The sequence below is a fragment of the Narcine bancroftii genome, chromosome 11 (assembly GCF_036971445.1).
Source record: "Narcine bancroftii isolate sNarBan1 chromosome 11, sNarBan1.hap1, whole genome shotgun sequence".
NCBI lineage: Eukaryota > Metazoa > Chordata > Chondrichthyes > Torpediniformes > Narcinidae > Narcine > Narcine bancroftii.
Window position 1 is genome coordinate 31,261,938 of NC_091479.1, and position 18,268 is coordinate 31,280,205.

General features: G+C 44.0%; 1 long non-coding RNA gene across 1 annotated transcript; it reads left to right on the plus strand.

Annotated features, from left to right (window-relative positions):
- The first annotated feature begins 3,691 nt into the window (after positions 1–3,691).
- LOC138746364 (uncharacterized) lies at positions 3,692–15,117 on the plus strand. The gene is made up of 3 exons (XR_011346904.1): positions 3,692–4,677; positions 4,960–5,260; positions 14,990–15,117. It is a non-coding gene; the product is annotated as an uncharacterized lncRNA (long non-coding RNA).
- The last annotated feature ends 3,151 nt before the right edge of the window (positions 15,118–18,268 follow it).

The window sequence follows — 18,268 nt, forward strand, 5'->3', positions numbered from 1 at the left end:
ACCCTGTAGCAGCTACTGCAGTAGATGCTACTCAATAAAGGCAAACACACACAAAGGTAGTCAACTCAAGGCTGGTTTATTGCAGACATACACAGACCTTTTATTCCCTGCCTGTCAATGAGAATATTAGTGAAAACTTTCTGGTCCACAGGACCAGCTGGTTAAAGCTACGAGCCAATAGCGCCCCGTGCCTTTCAGCAGGGGCTTCATCTTGTCCATTGACTGTACTTTTGGGCCCAGCATTGTTAGCCCGTGATGTGTCAGGTAAGTCTGTGAACTGATGGTGGTGGTTCGTAATACCGCGCTATGCGTTCGCTACAACCCTGTTTTTCTTTCACCCATGTATGCCTGTCTCAGAGTCTCTTAAATGCTCCTTTCGTGATATTGTAATAGATAAATATATTTGGAGAATTTGGTAATATTTGGGATTTTAGTAAGATTTAGAGTAGGTTACATACATACACACATACATTTTAATCCATCTTATTTGAAAGACTGAAGAAATATTGAAGATCTCTGGAGAATGTTATTCACATTCACAAGTAGGTGTTAATCAAACTGATGTCATAAAATGAATGACCATTGTTTGGAAATGGAGCCAGGATGACTACAAGTGCATATCTGCAGGGTGCTTACAGGAAAGTTATACCTAGGTTTTGTTTATCTAACAATAGCTTGAGCAGAAGAAAGAACTCCTGTTGTTTCGAATAAGAGAAATAGAACTCTGTAGTAGCTTTGAGAAAGAAGTTACCATCTGGAAAACCCTAACGGGGCAAGGTTCATCAGTGAGACACTGAGGTGACTAATGGTGGTTCTTCAGTTGTGGAAATCCTGGAACAACAAATCTCTCTCTAAAAACCCTACAATAACCATTCTGAGTGGTAAACATTTACCTTTCGAGCACCAAATCCTGGTGAAATTTATACACATTCCATTCTGTGCACAGCAGAATTGCCTGCATCCAGAAAACTTGGAAGCAGGAGAAGTGAGATTGAACTGTGAATCAAAGAACTTTTCTTAAATTTAAACACATTACAAACATGTGCACTTACAATTAGAAGGGGGTTAATTTGGGTTTGTTAAGTATAGAGTTAAGTTAAAGTTTGATTCTATTTTCATGATTAAATTTGATTAAAAATATCTTCTGTTTTAAAAACCAATTTTCTTGATGAATGAATATTGCTTCTCGGTTTTGGGAACCTTTGGACTCGTAACAATATCTTCTTGGATAATGACATTGGGCCTGTTCAAAGTAGGAAATGGCTTCTACCAGGAGGAGTTTCTATTTCAGGAAAATATTGATAGGTGGCTGGCCACATACATTTCCTAAAAATTAATGCCCTCTCCCTCCCTAAACCACATTCAGTCCCATGACATCTTTCTACGTTGCATTACTGGGACCAACAAGGACCTGACCCATTTCCCATCTCTCCTTGCAATGCCAATATGGCAGTTGCCATTAAGAACTGACAAATCACATTTTAATTAAGCAAGCAAGATGAAAATCATTCTGACATCCTGCTTAAAAAAAAGAGTCAACAAACCTTCCTAATTATATAACTTCATTTTTATTTTGATTCCCATGGGGCATTAGTAAAAAATGTCCCATCAATTTGCTCACCAACTTATGAGTAAAATCATGATCCCTGTTCATGAAAACCCTAACATTCAATGTTACACAGATAATCAAGGAAGAATTCTGTAATAAAGGTGAATGAAACATTGAAAGAATTTCCCCCTTTAAAACATTGAGATTGTAGTGTACCAAGTGACGGGGCGAGGAAAAAAAGCCAAATCACTGCAACACTTGGACAGTCCAAGATGGCACGCACTCCCCTTCACTACCGAGAAGGACCCCATGCCCAGCACCATGTATGGGCTTAGGAGCCCTTCACTTCTGCGTAGCTGCCAGCCGGCCAGAGAATGATGCAACAACGTCACTGCTGGAAGTCAGGGGTACATCACCAGAAGTGGCCGGGCCAGCGAGCAGACGTAGGGAATTTAAAACGGTAAAGCCAGTCTTTGTTTTACACTCACCTTGTGTGGACGTCTCTTTATTTGGTAGCACTGCTGCAGCGGACGCTACAAATCGATAACTTCTTATTGCTGCAACCAAACAGGCCTGCAAGATACACCAAACTAAACAGAAAACATGACCAGAAATCCCAGAGATCATAAATTCAAAAGGATTGGTGAAATCTTGACTCTGTATTATTAACACCAAAGACCCTATATTTTTCAAGTCATTCGGACAAGTAACTGAGAAACATTACATTTTAGACACATGGTACGTCAGGATCAGAAGGATTGGAGCATTATTGTTCAAGTGACACAACTTAAAAAAAATAACATCTAACTTGATGAAGAATGTGATGCTACAACAGGAAAAACGGATGGAATCAGACACATTCTATGAGCATTGGGAAGCAAAGAAAAATAGATTGGTTTTTCATCCTTTCCTTAGCGACCCAATGACCCCGACAGGTCCTCCCCGACCTGCGACCGTAGTGGAGTCCAAATGATCATCAGATTCCACAATGGTCGCAAGTCGGGGTTTTGACCCCGTGCGAGGAGCCCTGAAGTCTTAGAGCCTATTTTTAAAATCAAATGATTTGACAAACGAGAACAGAGACACAGGACACGAAAGACCCAAAATGTGCGGATCGACTCAACGCTTCGGGGTCCATCGGCTGGGGGCAACCATCTTAATTTCTGTGCGCATGCGCTTGCGCAAACGGTTCGCTGAGTTGCCCCGTCGGCACATGCAAATCAGCCGCACATGCGCGAACTCACCACGCATGCGCCAACCAGACTTGCCAAGCTCCTGCCCCCGCCCCCTCCCTCTGCAAGTTACCTCGCGGACTCCGGCCTCGCCCTGTCGGCGCCATCAGGCCTCGCACCGACGCCTCGGCTCCACTCAAACAGCTGGCCGGTACCGGCCACTCCCAGGTGGGGCCCAGCGGGCTGCTGGTTGCCCGTTTTCCCTGGACCGCGCGGCTGAGGATGATCCCGGCGCCGTCGCCAACTTCTCTTTAGCGCCCGCGGAGACGCGATGGATCCCGAGCAGACGACGACGCCGCCAACGTCCCGCCTCCCCACTGCACGAGCCAATCAACCCGCGAACCTGCCCATCAATCCAACCCGACTTCAGCGTCCAATCAGATAGCAGCCCCTCCGAATCATCCCATTGGCTGGCGCAACTGAAGCAACCAATCAGTGAGCGAGCGAACACACAGGTGCACCCAATCAGCTTCGCAAGACAGAAAACAGGCAGTCGAAGGAGCAGGAGCCCCTTCAGCCCATCCATTTACAACTACCCCAACAACAATCAAAACCTTAGATTTCATAAGATCACTTTGTCCTGGCTCCAGGATTCCTCTGATCTGAAGAAATACAAGGGAGACTATTTATTCTCAATCTTTCCTTCAAATTAATTACTGCTTCCAATTTAATGTCTGTTACTTTTTTCAAAGTATCTGCATCTCAGTTCGATGCATCTGATCCCTCTACGAATGTGTATGACAGTAAACTCATCACATGTCCATGGATCCCAATTTTAAATGAACCTTCAACAGGGTAGAGAATTCCAAGGATATTACATTTTCATTAAAGACATTTCTTAAAGTCCAAGCAGCTGATCAGTTATTGGGAAATTGTGACACGTGGTGTTCAGCTCCTTTGCATTATCCTCTCTCGATCCGTGCTGCTGTGTCCCCTCATAATGTTGTAAGGCCATCTTCTTTTTTTCCAATGAGAAAGAGATCCATATTCAAACGTTCCTCCTATCACCCGGTTAAAACATCCCAGAAACAAATCTGATAATTTTTGTGCACTTCTCATTCTTCAGATAAGGAAACTGGACACATGACTCCCGATGTAAGATGAGCAAGACCATTCGATGTGAAATTGGAGTGTGCGCGCTACTGTGAAGGGTGGAAAGAAGGACACACACTCAAGAAATCAAAGTTAAAGACTCCTTTATTACACTGGCAGCTCTACTTCTATTCTCTCCCTGCTGCTGTCGACTGGAATTATGTCATATCAGCGCCGGCCTCCAATTAGTCAGTATTCCTGTCCTTGTTGATTACTGTTGTGCGGGTTGTCCCCTGGGTCGAAAGTTGTTGGTCCCTGTTGACTCTGCGTGGTCATCAGGTTCGTCAGTCATCTTGTGCACAGGGGGGATCCCAGTTAGCATGATCCCCCACCTCCCCAGAACCAGTGATTGGAGCGCTGTTCGCTGCTTTTGATCGCCTATATCTGCGTCATGGGGGCTGAGTGGAGACCAATTTGCTGGCTTGAGGTGGTCGATGGTTAAAGTCTCTTGCTTCGCAACAATATCCAGCACACTTACCGTGAAGTGTGGAATGAACGATACACACCCAAGAAGTCGAAGTCAAAGACTGGTTTGTTGAACTGGCAGCTCTGCTTATATACTCTCCCACTGCTGAGGACAGGTCTTTTGAGACGGCAGAGCCAGCCTCGGATTGGTGGGTGTTCCCACCAATGCTCATTGCTTCCCGCCGTGCAGGATGTCACCTGGGACGAAGGTTGTTGGTTCTCGTGGGATCTGCTCAGTCACTGCGTTCGTCAGCCATCTTGTGTACTGGTTTGCATCCCGGTTAGTGAGCCGCAACAACCATATATTGTGGAAGAATATGGAGCCCATATTTACAAAGGGTGGGTGTGAATATTTAAATGAAACTTTGACATTCCCTTTCTCCTTAAGGCCTCAGTTTATGAAAAGGAACATTAAAGTAATCGGCGCTCCTGTTTGGGGGGTCCCTTGTCCTCATTTTTCTTCTTTTTTCTTTTGGCATGGGGATAGAGGGGGGATGGGGTGGTTTATGGGGGGGGGGATTTCTTTATTCTTTCTTTTAACATGTATTTATATTTGATTTGTATTATTATTAATTGTGTGAATTCTTTGTGGATTTACAAATATTTTTTTTAAATGATCAGAAGACATTCCACTGGACCTAAAGAGGCCTAGAGCAACACTGGGGACACCCTCCTGCCGCCCACCCCCCCACCACCCCAAATATCAATGTGATCCACTACGATCATTGACAAAATCATCGAGGACCCCTTCACCCGGCCAACAGCATCATCCAGCTATTCCTGTTGGGAAAGAGATCCAGGAATTTTAGAGCCGGTACCACGAGGCCCAGGAACAGCTGCTTCCTCCAAACAGGGAGAACGTGGAACAATTGATGAGCTGCTCATACAAATACTCCTCCACTCTGCTATATATTCAACAATAGTGAGTTATTTTTCTGGACATGCTCCACATGTATTATTTGTCTGTTGTGTGAGGGCTTGGTTTTGTGTTTGCGTGTGTTTACCCCAAGAACTCTGTTTTATCAGGTCGTACTTGTGCTATCCAAGGGTAATAAATTTGAGGTTGTACTTTGGAGTGGGTGCAGAAGAGATTTCCTGGATCGGAGAAAGTATCTCATGAAGTAAAGTTGACTGAGTAGGGCTTTTCTCATCCCACTACCACCACCCACCCCCCACCACTCAGCGAAATTGACTTTATTCACAAATTATTTCCAAAGAGGAAGGCTGTTCCAAGTCTTTTCTCCTCCTCCTGTTGTATCCAGATATTCCCTTCACTACATATTGCTGCATACGTCTCTGTTTACCTTCATTGCCACCACTTTGATACCGTGTGGTTACAGCTCCCCTCTGCTGTTGGAGGAGTTCCCCTTGGTCTCAGCCTCTCAATGCCCGGTAATGAGAGGGTTATGATCCATCCCCATAGTGCCTTCGTTTTGGCTGTGCCAAGCCTCCATCCATCCCTCAGCATGTACTCCTGCAGCCTGGAATGTGCCAGTTGGCAGCGTTCCCTCCCCAACATCTCCGCTTGCTGAAAGACTGACAGGTTTAACGTAGAACACGAGAGCACAGTACAAGCATTTCGGCCCTCGATGTTGTGCCGACCGATGTATTCCAACCAAAATAAAAATAACTAACCCCTTCCTCCCTCATAACCCTCCATTCTTCTTTCATCCATGTGACTCAGAGACTCTTAAATGCCCCGAAGGTTTCAGCCTTCACCACCACCCCAGTTCTTGGGCTCATCCTATGTCCCTGACCTGGTAGGCATACACTGTATCCCCTCCCCTTGTCACCCTCCTGCTGCCCCCACCCCGAGCCAGAGGTGAAGGTGGTTTCTCAGCCGAGGAGCATATCTGGGAGATGAACCTCAACTGCATCGAATTCAGGTTCCCGCAGATCAAAGCAGGTCCGTGGGCCAAGATGAGTGACCCGATGGTGAACTGGAGATCCAGGGGTGGTCTCCGTCCTCTGGGTCCATCCTCAATACTGTCCCCTGTCACCCACCAGGCCCATCCCCAAAGCCCCCATCTCCCACCAGGCCCATCCCCAAACCCCTCCCCTGCTGAGATCGTCCCCAAAACCCTGTTCACCCCCGATCCTGTCAATAAAGTCCCTATCCCCCACCAGTCCCGTCCCCAAAGCCTCTGTCCCCCACTGGGCCTGTCCCCAATGCTCCGCCCATTGCTTGGACTGTCCCCAGAGCTCCTGTCTCCCACCAAGACCTTAAACAAGCCACTGTCCCTCAACATGCCCAGCCCGTCCCCGCACCCCCACCCCAATTGATCTGCAACCAAAGGCCCATCGCCATCAGGTCTGTCCTCCCACCAGACCGGTTCCCTCACTGGGACCCTCTCCAATCGATCACCCATCACAACTACCCCACCCCAGTTCTTGAACCTCCCCCTTCCCCACCCACAGGCCTTGGAATCAGAGCTGCTCCTGGGACACCCAGACAGTGGAGATGTGGGGAGGGCAGTGATCCATCTCCTTCCTGGTGGCAGCATTCCATACCTTCACCAAATTGGGGAATCCCCTGACCCTTGGCACTGGGTCAATTGACCCATCTGAGCCAGGCCTCTCTCTCCCCCCACCCTGGAGAATGTGGCCCAATTCAGTTGGCTGCTACAGTACACACTGCCCTTCAACTCTTGTCCCAGGACTCCTGCTCCCACTTGTCCTTCAATGAGCTGTGTGACTACAGCCAGGAGCTTCCCCCTCCTCATTACCCTTGGCCCTGTGGGTAAGTGGGTGGGACATGACGAGGGGGTTGTAGGTCATGGAATTGGGGTAAGAAAGTTTGGGTGAAACCTGGGAAAGAGAGCGGTGATCAGCCGGCTGTGATCATCCGGTAAAGATTGTGTCAGGCATTGAAGACGGAGTCAATGCAGTCCCCTGCCGGGTCCATTCCCCACCGGGTCCATCTCCAAAACTCTCCACCAGGTCGATCCTCAATATTATCCCTCGCCGGGACCATCCACAATCACGTCTGCACTGGGTCCAACCCCAATACCGTCCCCTGCCGGATCTGTCCCAAATACCGTTCCCTGCCGGGTCCATCCCCAATCCTGTCCTCGCTGGGTCCATCCAAAATCCCGTCACCCGACAAGTCCATCCCCAATCCATTCCCCCGCTGCATCCATCCCTAATCTCTTCCCCCACTGGGTCCAACCCCAATACCGTCCACCGCCGGATCAGTCCCCAATACCATCCCCCATTGGATCCGTTACCAATCGCATCACCACCGGGTCCAAACAAAATCCAATCTCCCTCTGAGTCCGTCCACAATACCATTCCCAACTCGGTCTGTCACTAATTCTTTTGTCCAACAGGTCCTCCCACAAACCCTATTCCCCACTTTTCCCTCCCCCAAAGCCCCTGACCCCCGCCAGGTCCATTCCCAAAGCCATTGTCCTTCACTGGCTGGTCCCCAAAGCCCCCGCCTCCCCACAAGACTCATCCTGAAGCCCCAGCCCTCCCCTGGGCCTGTCCCAAAGGCCCATTCCCCATCATGTCTGTCCTCCCACTGAACCGATACTCTCACTTGGCCCATCTCAAATCGATCACGCATCAGAACTGCCTCACCCCAGTTCCTGCACCTCCCCTTCCCCCACCGACAGGCCTTAGAACCTGTGCTACTCCTAGGACCCCAAGACGGTGGAGATATGGAGAGGGCAGAGGTCCAATCTCCTTGCCAGTGGCAGCATCCCAGTCCTTCACCGAGCTGGGGAGTTCCCTAAACCTTTGCACTGGGACATCTGTCCCATCTGAGCGAGTCCTCTCTCTCTCCCCACACCCTGGAGACTGTGCCCCTGTACAGCTGGCTGCCACAGTACACACTGCTCTCCACCTCTTGCCTCAGGACTCCTGCTCTCACTTGTCCTTCGACAAGCTATGTGACTACAGCCTGGACCTGCCCCCACCTCGTTACACTTGGTCCTATGGGTAAATGGGTGGAACATGACAAGGGAGTTGTAGGTGGTGGAATTGGGGTGAAAAAGTTTGGGTGAGAGCCAGGAAAGAGAGTGATGATCATCCGGCCAATTAGAGGCATTGGGGACAGAGTCACTGGGGAGGGGTCAGAGCCTCAGGGAAACAAGGGCCCTGGATTTGGTAGCAATCACAGCTCATGGAAAGTAGGAGGAAGAATCCTGGGAATCATTGAGTGTGGCAAGGTTAGCGTCGCGGTTAGAACAACGCTGTTAAGGGGGCAGCAAGCCGGGTTCAAATTTGACACTGTCTCTGGGGAGTTCTACATTCTTCCTGTGTCTGCGTGCATTTCCACCAGTTGCTCCTGGTCCTTCCACCATTTAAAATGTACCAGGGGTTGTAGGTCATTGGTGTAATTGAGTGGTTGTGGCTCATAGGCTGAAAAGGCCTGTTTCCGGGCTGCATGTGTCAATCTAAAATCACCATCTAAAATGATAGTCCAGCCTGTCATGAATTTTTTAAATATTCAATTCAAAAGACTGGTCCAGATAGACAACTCCGAAACAGTCCTTTTAGCCCATCTTTTCTGATGGCCAAGCTGCTTGCAAACAGTCCATATCCCTCTCAACCTTTTCATTCCACGGACCCATTCAACTCGCATTGCTTTGTCAATCTCACGGCCTGTGGGAATAAATTATTTCCCTGCCTGTCAGCCTGATTTTGTTCCTCCATATCTCCTTCCTGATGGTAGTGGGTCAAAGATGCTGTGTGCTGGATGTCTGCGGGTCTAATTACAGGCCCCATCCCTGGACAGTCAGAGGCCCCTTGTCTCAAAGTCCCATCCATGTGGCCTCTCACTCAGCAATCCCTCGTCGGAACACAACTACCCCCTCCTTACCTACCCCTACCAGCCCTTAGTATCCTCATGACAGTTCCAGGCACCTGTTATGTCGACCCTTGATGACCTGCGCCAGCTCTAATTTGGACCCTGCCTCACCTAAACCATTGGAATAACCAGCGCCTTCTACCCTCGAGAGCCCGAGGGAATCCGTACCCTCAGCAGTGTCCTGCTGGTGCACAATCGAATGCCCTCCATCCCCTTCCACGGGTTCCCTGCTGTTATCAGGCTCCTGTATGGACCCCACCCTGGCAAAACTAAGAAGAAACCTGTAAAGGAACTTTATCTTTTTTTGGTATAACTGTAATTATTGCATTGGAACAAGACTTGGGTAATCGAAAAGTGTCATAAATTTGTTGTGAAACATCCTTATATATAGGAAATATATCAGCATAAAAAGTTTTATTAAACTCTATAGAAAACCCATCTTCACCAGGTGCCTTTCCATTTGGCATATCTCTTATGGCCGTTTCTATTTCCTTTTCTGTAAAGGATTTATCTAACTCCTGTCTATCTTCTTGATTCAATTGTGGCAATTTAATATTTTTCAAAAAAGAATCTATAGCATCCTCAGTTACATCTTTACATTCTGAAGTACATAATTTTTAATAAAAATTACAAAATTCCTCATTAATTTCCTTTTGACTAAAATTAATACCCGATTTCTTTCTAATTACTGGTATAATTCTACATAATTGTTCCTTTTTTAACTGCCATGACAAAACTTTATAAGATTTCTCACCCCATTCATAAAATTTATGTTTAGTTCGGTTCATTAAACATTCAAACCGATAAGTTTGTAATTCATTATATTTAAATTTTAAATTAGTTAACTGATTCTTTTGCGTTTCAGTAGCATTTTTTTTGAAATTCTTTTTCAGTAACAGTTATCTTTTTCTCTAAATCTTCAATCTCTTTAATTCTCTCTTTCTTTACTTTAGAAGCATAACTAATAATTTGACCTCGTAAAAAAGCTTTCATTGCATCCCATAAAACAAATTGACTAGAAACAGAATTAGTATTATTACTAATAAAAACCTCAATTTGTTGTTTTAAATAACTAATAAATTCCGTTTTTTGCAGTAACATAGTATTGAATCTCCATCTTGGAGCTCTCTGAACATCCTGTCAACTCTGATATTCTAATAATAATAATCAATGGTCCGAAACCAGTCTTGCCTTATAATCCACAGATGTAACCCTATCCTGCAAATGTGCTGAAATTAAAAAATAATCAATTCTAGAAATCATTCTGTTTTCAAAAGAGAGGATACAAATAACCTCCCAAGGATGTTGGGAAACATAGAGACTAATGCAAGGGAGGAACTGAAAGAAATCAGTATCTCTAAGGACATGGTCTTGGGGAAATTGATGGGATTGAAGGCAGATAAATCCCAAGGGCCGGAAAATCTACATCCTAGGGTACTTAAGGAAGTGGCCATTCAGATAGCAGATGCTTTAAGAATTATTTTCCAGAACTCAATAGACTCAGGATCAGTACCCATGGATTGGAGGGTAGCTAATGTTACCCCACTATTTAAAAAGGGGGGTAGAGAAAAAGCAGGGAATTATAGGCCGTAGAGCCTTACTTCAGTAGTGAGCAAAATTATGGAATCCATTATTAAGGAGGTAATAGCGGAGCATATGACTAGCAGAGAAGGGATCGGACAGAGTCAACATGGATTTACAAAAGGTAAATCGTGTTTGACAAATCTATTGGAATTCTTTGAGATGGTGACAGGTAAAATAGATGGGGGAGAGCCAGTGGATGTGGTGTACCTGGACTTCCAAAAGGCCTTCAATAAGGTCCCGCATAAACGACTGGCTTCCAAAATCAAGGCTCATGGGATTGGGGGCAAAGTATTGATGTGGATTGAGAACTGGCTGGCAGGTAGAAGACAGAGAGTTGGGATAAATGGCTTGTTTTCTGAGTGGCAGGCGGTGACCAGTGGGGTGCCACAGGGATCTGTACTGGGACCCCAGCTGTTCACAATTTACATTAATGATCTGGATGAGGGGATTGGTTTTAATATCTCCAAATTTGCAGATGACACTAAGCTAGGAGGGGTTGTGTGCACGGAAGAGGGGGTCAGGAAGCTCCAGTGTGATTTGGATAAATTGAGGGACTGGGCAGATACATGGCAAATGCACTATAATGTGGATAAATGTGAGGTTATCCACTTTGGTAATACAAACCGGAGGACAGATTACTATTTGAATGGCAATAGATTAAGAGATGGGGATGTGCAGAGAGACCTAGGGGTACTTGTACACCAGTCTCTGAAGGCGAGCATGCAGGTACAGCAGGCGGTTAAAAAGGCAAATGGTATGTGGCCTTCATATAAAGAGGGTTTGAGTACAGGAACAAGGATACCTTACTGCAGCTGTACAGGGCCTTGGTGATACCCCACCTGGAGTAATGTGTGCAGTTTTGGTCACCTTATCTAAGGAAGGATGTTCTTGCAATGGAGGGAGTGCAGAGGCGATTCACCAGGCTGATTCCTGGAATGGCAGGAATGACTTATGAGGAAAGATTGAGCAAATTGAGATTGTACTCGCTGGAGTTTAGAAGATTGAGAGGGGATCTCATAGAGACATATAAAATTCTGGCAGGACTGGACAGAATGGATGCAGATGGGATGTTTCCAAGGATGGGAAAATCCAGAACCCGGGGCCATGGTTTGAGGATAATAGGCAAACCATTTAGGACCGAGATGAGGAGGAATTTCTTTACCCAGATGGTGGTGAATCTGTGGTATTCATTGCCACAGAGGGCAGTAGAGGCAGGTTCATGAAATATATTTAAGAGGGAATTAGATATATTTCTTCAGTATAAGGGTATTAAAGGTTACGGAGAGAAAGCGGGGACGGGGTACAGAACTTTAAGATCAGCCATGATCTCGTTGAATGGCGGAGCAGGCTCGAAGGGTCGAATGACCTACTCCTGCTCCTATCTTCTATGTTTCTATGTTTCTATCCCCATTATACCTACACCTCACTGTGATCCTGTATATACATCACTGTTAAACCTTTTAACTGCTCTGAACCCAGTGTCACAGTTTCTGTCCCAGTCTACCGTACATCACCATTAAACGTTCTCCACACTGTGAACACAGTGTCACTGAATATGCAACAGTGTGACGTGAATCATCGTTAAACTTCTTCCTCACTGTGAACCTGTTGTCACAGTATCTGCCACAGTTTATTGTACATCACTCTTAAACCTTCTCACTACTGTGAACTCGGTGTCACAGTACCTGCCTCTGTCTACTGTATATCACTGTTAAACTTTCTCCCCACTGTGTAACTGGTATCACAGTATCTGGCTCAGTCTACCGTACATCACCGTTGATCTATCTCTCAACTGTTAATCCAGTGACACTGTATTTGCCATATTATATCGTACATCACCATTAAACCTTTTCCCCATTGTTGACTTGATGCCACAGCATCTGCTGTTGTTTATTGTACATCACTGTTAACCTTTCTCATTGCTGTGAACCCAGTGTTACAGTATCTGCCACAGTATATCGTACATCACTGATGAACCTTGTTCCTTCAATATTTCCGAATAAAAATAAGGTCAGATTCTGCGTAAAAATATCTCCTATAACTTGTTCCATTAATGTTGTAATTCTCCCCAAAAAGATCTTGCATTAGGACAAAGATAAGTTGAATGCAAGAAAGTTGCAACATCTTCACCACACCTAAAACATTGATCTGATAATTCTGATTTTATTCTATTCAATTTCACTGGTGAAAGAAGTAACTGTGGAAAAAAAACTAGTTGTGAATTCCTTCCTCACTGCTGCAGTGTGGAACTCTGGTCAATAGTTCCAGACTGCTGAGTTGAAGTGAATTAATGCAACTCCCCTGGATCATGTGATCTCTATTGGAAATCAGCTTCCTGAGGAGCTTTTCAAATCCAATAGCCTGAATCACCTGACTCGAGGTGCAGCTTTCAGATAAAATCCTTGCTGACATCTGCTGACATGACTGATGTAAAAACAATTATACTGAACTAATTTATGTCTTGCATTGAGATCCTTATACGGATGTCCCCATATTTGCCAATCAATTAAATTATTCAGATCCATTTCCCACCTTTGTCTCAACTTATGAACTCCTCATTTAAAAGTTCCTACTTGTAATAAAGATGACATCATCAAATATTTTTTTTTAACAATTCCTCTTATAAAGAATTTCTATTTCAGTACAACATGGTTGGTCCTAACTTATCCTTCAAATATGCTCTAAGTTGGAAATAGCAAAAAAACTTGCGATGAGTATACGATATTTATTTCTCAGTTGCTCAAATGACATTAATTGACCCCTTTCATAACAATCTTCAACATTTATAATTCCCTTACGAAACCCGCTATCCAGAAATTGATGATCCTTTGAAAAAGAAATGAGGATTTTGAATCAAAGCAATTCTGGGAGATGTACATCCACTTACACAAATTACATCATTTATTTTATTCCATATATTAATCAAATGTTTCAACAATTGTGTATCTTTATCACCAACCATTAATTTTGATTCCCAGTTGTACATAAATTCTTCTGCTTTTCCCTCTCCTATTTTATTTGATTCTATTTTAACCCTTTCAAATAAAGAAGCAAGAAATCTCATTTGAGCTGCTCCATAACAATTTTTAAAATGAGGAAGCTGCAGTCCTCTCAATGCAGAATTTCCATTGGGTTATTTGTAACATGGGATTCAATCGGAAATGGGTTCATGTGACATAAAACCACAATGCAGACTGTTTTCTAAGAATGGAATGCAAGAGGAGGGTTGTCTAGGTCTCCAGCAGGATATAGATCACAACATATAGGAGCAGAAGTAGGCCCGTTGAGTCTGTTCCACCATTCTTCCACTCAGTCCCACTGCCCAGCTCTCTCCCCGTTACCCTTAATTCTTTGACATATCAAATACCTCTTAATCTCTGCCTTAAATACATCCAATGACCTCACATGGGTTTCACGACCCATTGACAAAATCAATTTTTCCACATTTATTTTAAATTGACACCCTTTTATCCAGAAATTATGCTCTCCTGTCCTAGAATCCCCTACCAATGGAAACATCTTTGCCATATGTACTCTGTCCAGGCCTTCCAGCATTTTAAATGCCTCTGAGGTCCCCCTTATCCTTCTGTACTCCAACTAGTACAGTCAAAGACGTGTACGGTTACATGATATTATGTCTTGTTGATATTTACCACACGGGAAGGTTCTTGTTGGTTTTCAGATAGAGGTGTGTTGTTCAGGGAAGAATTAATGTTTTTGTGATTCAACGTACCAGCATCTGAAGTCTGTTATCTCTTCAGAAAAGCTTGATAGCTTTAGCATGGAGCAGAGCTGAGCCACGACTTTGCAGGTATTTAAGGGAGTGTGTGGGCAGGGTTTGTTCTGGACCAACAATCTCACCAAATGACTCTGCTTGAAATCAAGATTCAAACCATTTTGAGGAATACAACAGGAATTGTTCAACAAGAGCCTGGTGTTCCCTGAGGAGTTTTCTTTCAATAGTGGAAATGATTTTTTTTTTAAAGCCTGTTAATATTCCTGATACAGATCTTTGTATTTAACTTTCAGGTTGCTATCTGTTGTTAACTTGGAGGCCTTTAATGGGGTGACTGGGTGGAATTTTTGCTTTAACCAAGCAGTTCTCTTGCAATTTTCCAGCTGTTGGATGCAATTCAGTTGCTTGCAAGTTTAGCAAGTGGGATTTTGATGTGAAATTGCAACTCACAGCGTCATTTTTGTGTTTGAAAATGCCAATGTGAAAATTTTAACTTTGGTCTCCTTGGTTTGCTTAAGTTTACAGAGGAGACGTTGGGTCAAGCTGAGAAGACAGAGTTGGATGCCCATTTGGTGAATCGGGTGGGCAAAGCATTAAGCACAAAACGAGGGGCTGAAAAAATAATGAAGCAGACTGAAGTGCTGTTGAACCAAACCCAGGTAAAGAATTTCATTTTGTGCAGTCTACTTAAGAGACCAAACGATTTGGGCTTTTAGTGGTGACCTATTTAAATGAACAAAATCTGATTAGAATTGAAGTTTATGGAATGTTTGGAAGTTAATGTTTATAATTACGATAAATGAACAAATCAATGAGCCTGGTGTAACAGTATCTGCCTCTCTCTACTGTACATCACCGTTAAACCTTCTCCCCAATATGAACCTGATGTCAAAGTATCTGACACTGTTAATCGTACATCAATGTTAAACCTTCTCACGAATGTGAATCCTGTCTCAAAGTTTCTGCCTCAGTCTATCGTACATCACTGTTAAACTTTCTCCCCCCTGTGAACCTGGTGTAATAGAATCTGCCTCAGTCTACCGTCCATCACCGTTAAACCTTCTCCCCACTGTGAACCTGGTGTCACGGTATATATCTGAATTTACAGTATATCACCGTTAAACCTTCTCCCCCCTGTGAACCTGGTGTAATAGAATCTGCCTAGGTCTACAGTCCATCACCGTTAAACCTTCTCCCCACTATGAACCTGGTGTCACGGTATATATCTCAATTTACAGTATATCACCATTAAACATTCTCCCCGTAAACCTGGTGTCACAGTATCTGCCTCAGTCTACCGTACATCACCGTTAAACCTTCTCACTATTGTGAACTTGGTGTCACAGTATTGATCTCAGTCTATCGTATATCACTGATAAACCTCTTCCCCACTGTGCACCCGGTGTCACGGTATCCATCTCAATTTACCGTACATCACTGTTAAACATTCTCCCCAATGTGAACATGATGTCACAGTATCTGACACAGTTTTAAGTCAATCACTGTTAAACCTTCTTACTCCTGTGGAATCCATCTCACATTTTCTGCCTCAGTCTACCGTTCATAAACATTAAACCTTTTCCTCCTGTGAACCTGGTGTTAAAGTATCTCCCTCAGTTTAATGTACATGACCATTAAGCCTTCTTACTGCCCTGAACTCAGTGTCACAGTATATGCCAAAGTCTACTGTACTTTACCGTTAAAACATCTCCCCACTCTGAACCTGGTGTCGCAGTATCTCACACAGTTTATCGTACATGACTGTTGAACCTTGTTAATGTTGTGAACCCATTGTCTCATTATCTCTTATCAGTCTACCATACATCATCGTTAAACCTTTACACATCTGTGAATGGGTGTCACTGTATCTGACACAGTTTATCGTAGATTACTGTTAAACCTTTTCACTGCTGTGAACCCAGCGTCACAGTAACTGTCTCAGTCTACCGTACATCATCGTTGAACTTTATCCCCACTATGCACCTGGTGTCACATTATCTACTTCAACATACCGTAGATCACCGTTAAACCTTCTCCCCATGTGAACCTGGTATCACAGTATCTGACACAGTTTATCGGACATTACTTTTCAACTTTCTCACTTCTGTGAACCCAATGTCACAGTAACTGTCTCAGTCTACCATACATCATTGTTGATCATTCTCCAGCTGTGAACCTGGTGGCAGAGTATCTGCCTCAGTCTCCCGTATATCACCATTAAACCTTCTCCCCACTGTGAACCTGGTGTCACTGTATCTGCCTCAGTCTACCATACATCACCGTTAAACATTATCCCCATTGTGTACCTGGTATCACTTTATCTACCTCAACATACCGTACATCACCATTAAACCTTATTCTCATGTGAACCTGGTGTCACAGTATCTGACACAGTTCATAGTATATCACTGTAAAACCTTCTCACAATTGTGAATCCTACTATAAAATAATGCACCCCTTCTAAGTCTCGCTGTATTCAAATCCCACCTATTTTAAAAATTCCAAAAAAAAGAGAAAAATCAATCCCAAAACAAGTTACTCAAAAGTAGTAGCCCCCTAAAAATCTGGGTATGGTAAAGTCCACAAGTGGCAGGTGACTAAAGGACTCAGTGTCACCCACCCCCAGTCAGACTTTCACAAAGTCCTGAAACAAAAACATTCAACCCAGTGATTCCAGTCCCACTGATTGTTCAGGATCTTCAATATCGAGAAGACTTTGCGTCAATTCAACTTTTTTCCCATTCTTTCCATATTTTCCAATCTTTTCATTTTCATTCCCATTGACCCTTTTCTTCGGTGACAATGGTGACGATCACCCATTTCCTCAAACATCTGACAATGAATTAGCAAATATTAAAGGATCATGGTCATCATCAAAAAACAGAGATTGAAAATTCCCATAAAAATCTTTCAATACTGCCGCATAACGAAAAGCAAATTTTTATCCCTTTCGCCACAATACTTCTTAGGCTGAATTAAATTCTCAATCTCTTCTGATAATTTCTTGACTCAGATCTGCATTAAAAAAACCCTATTATTTTGAACCATTATTGAAGCCTGATTTTGCCGTGTTTTCTGCACCACCAATCGGAGGATCATCTCTCTGTCTTGATATTTAAAACAGCGAATCTAAACTGCTCGTGGTAATTGGCCTGGAAACGGTTTCTTCCTTAACTCTCTGTTCGCTCGATCTAATTCCAGTCCATCTGGAACAAATTAGCTGCCCTACACTTCTGGGATCCATTTCTTCAAAACCTTCACTGGATCCGAACCTTCCATATCTTCTGGAAAACCTACTATCTTAACATTATTTCTACGACTTTGGTTTTCTAATGAGTCAAACTTCTTCAATAATTCCTTCTTCTGAATCCCCCAATCTACAAAAGGATCTTCCACTATTTCCATTTTTTCTCTATTACGCTCCACTTGACTCTTGCATTCAAGAAAGCCTCCTCAATCTTTTTAAAATGATTTTGCACAGTATCCACTGATCGTGTCCATCTCGTAACATCACTCTTAACTACATTAATATCTTGCTTCATAAAAGTTATTTCTTCACACACAGTGTTCATTTTAGTTTTCATTTCTGAAAATCCTTGAGTCATCTGATGAGTCATTTGCATTGATATATTTGACATATCTTCCATGAGCTGAGCAATCCCTTCCAGAATTGGAAACACAGAATCCAGTCCAGGATCCATCACCTCCATTTGAGGCTGACCTTCTTTTGCCACAGTCCCCAGTTCTTCCAATTCTAATGAAATTGAGCATCTTCTTCCTCCATAGCAATAGGTCCT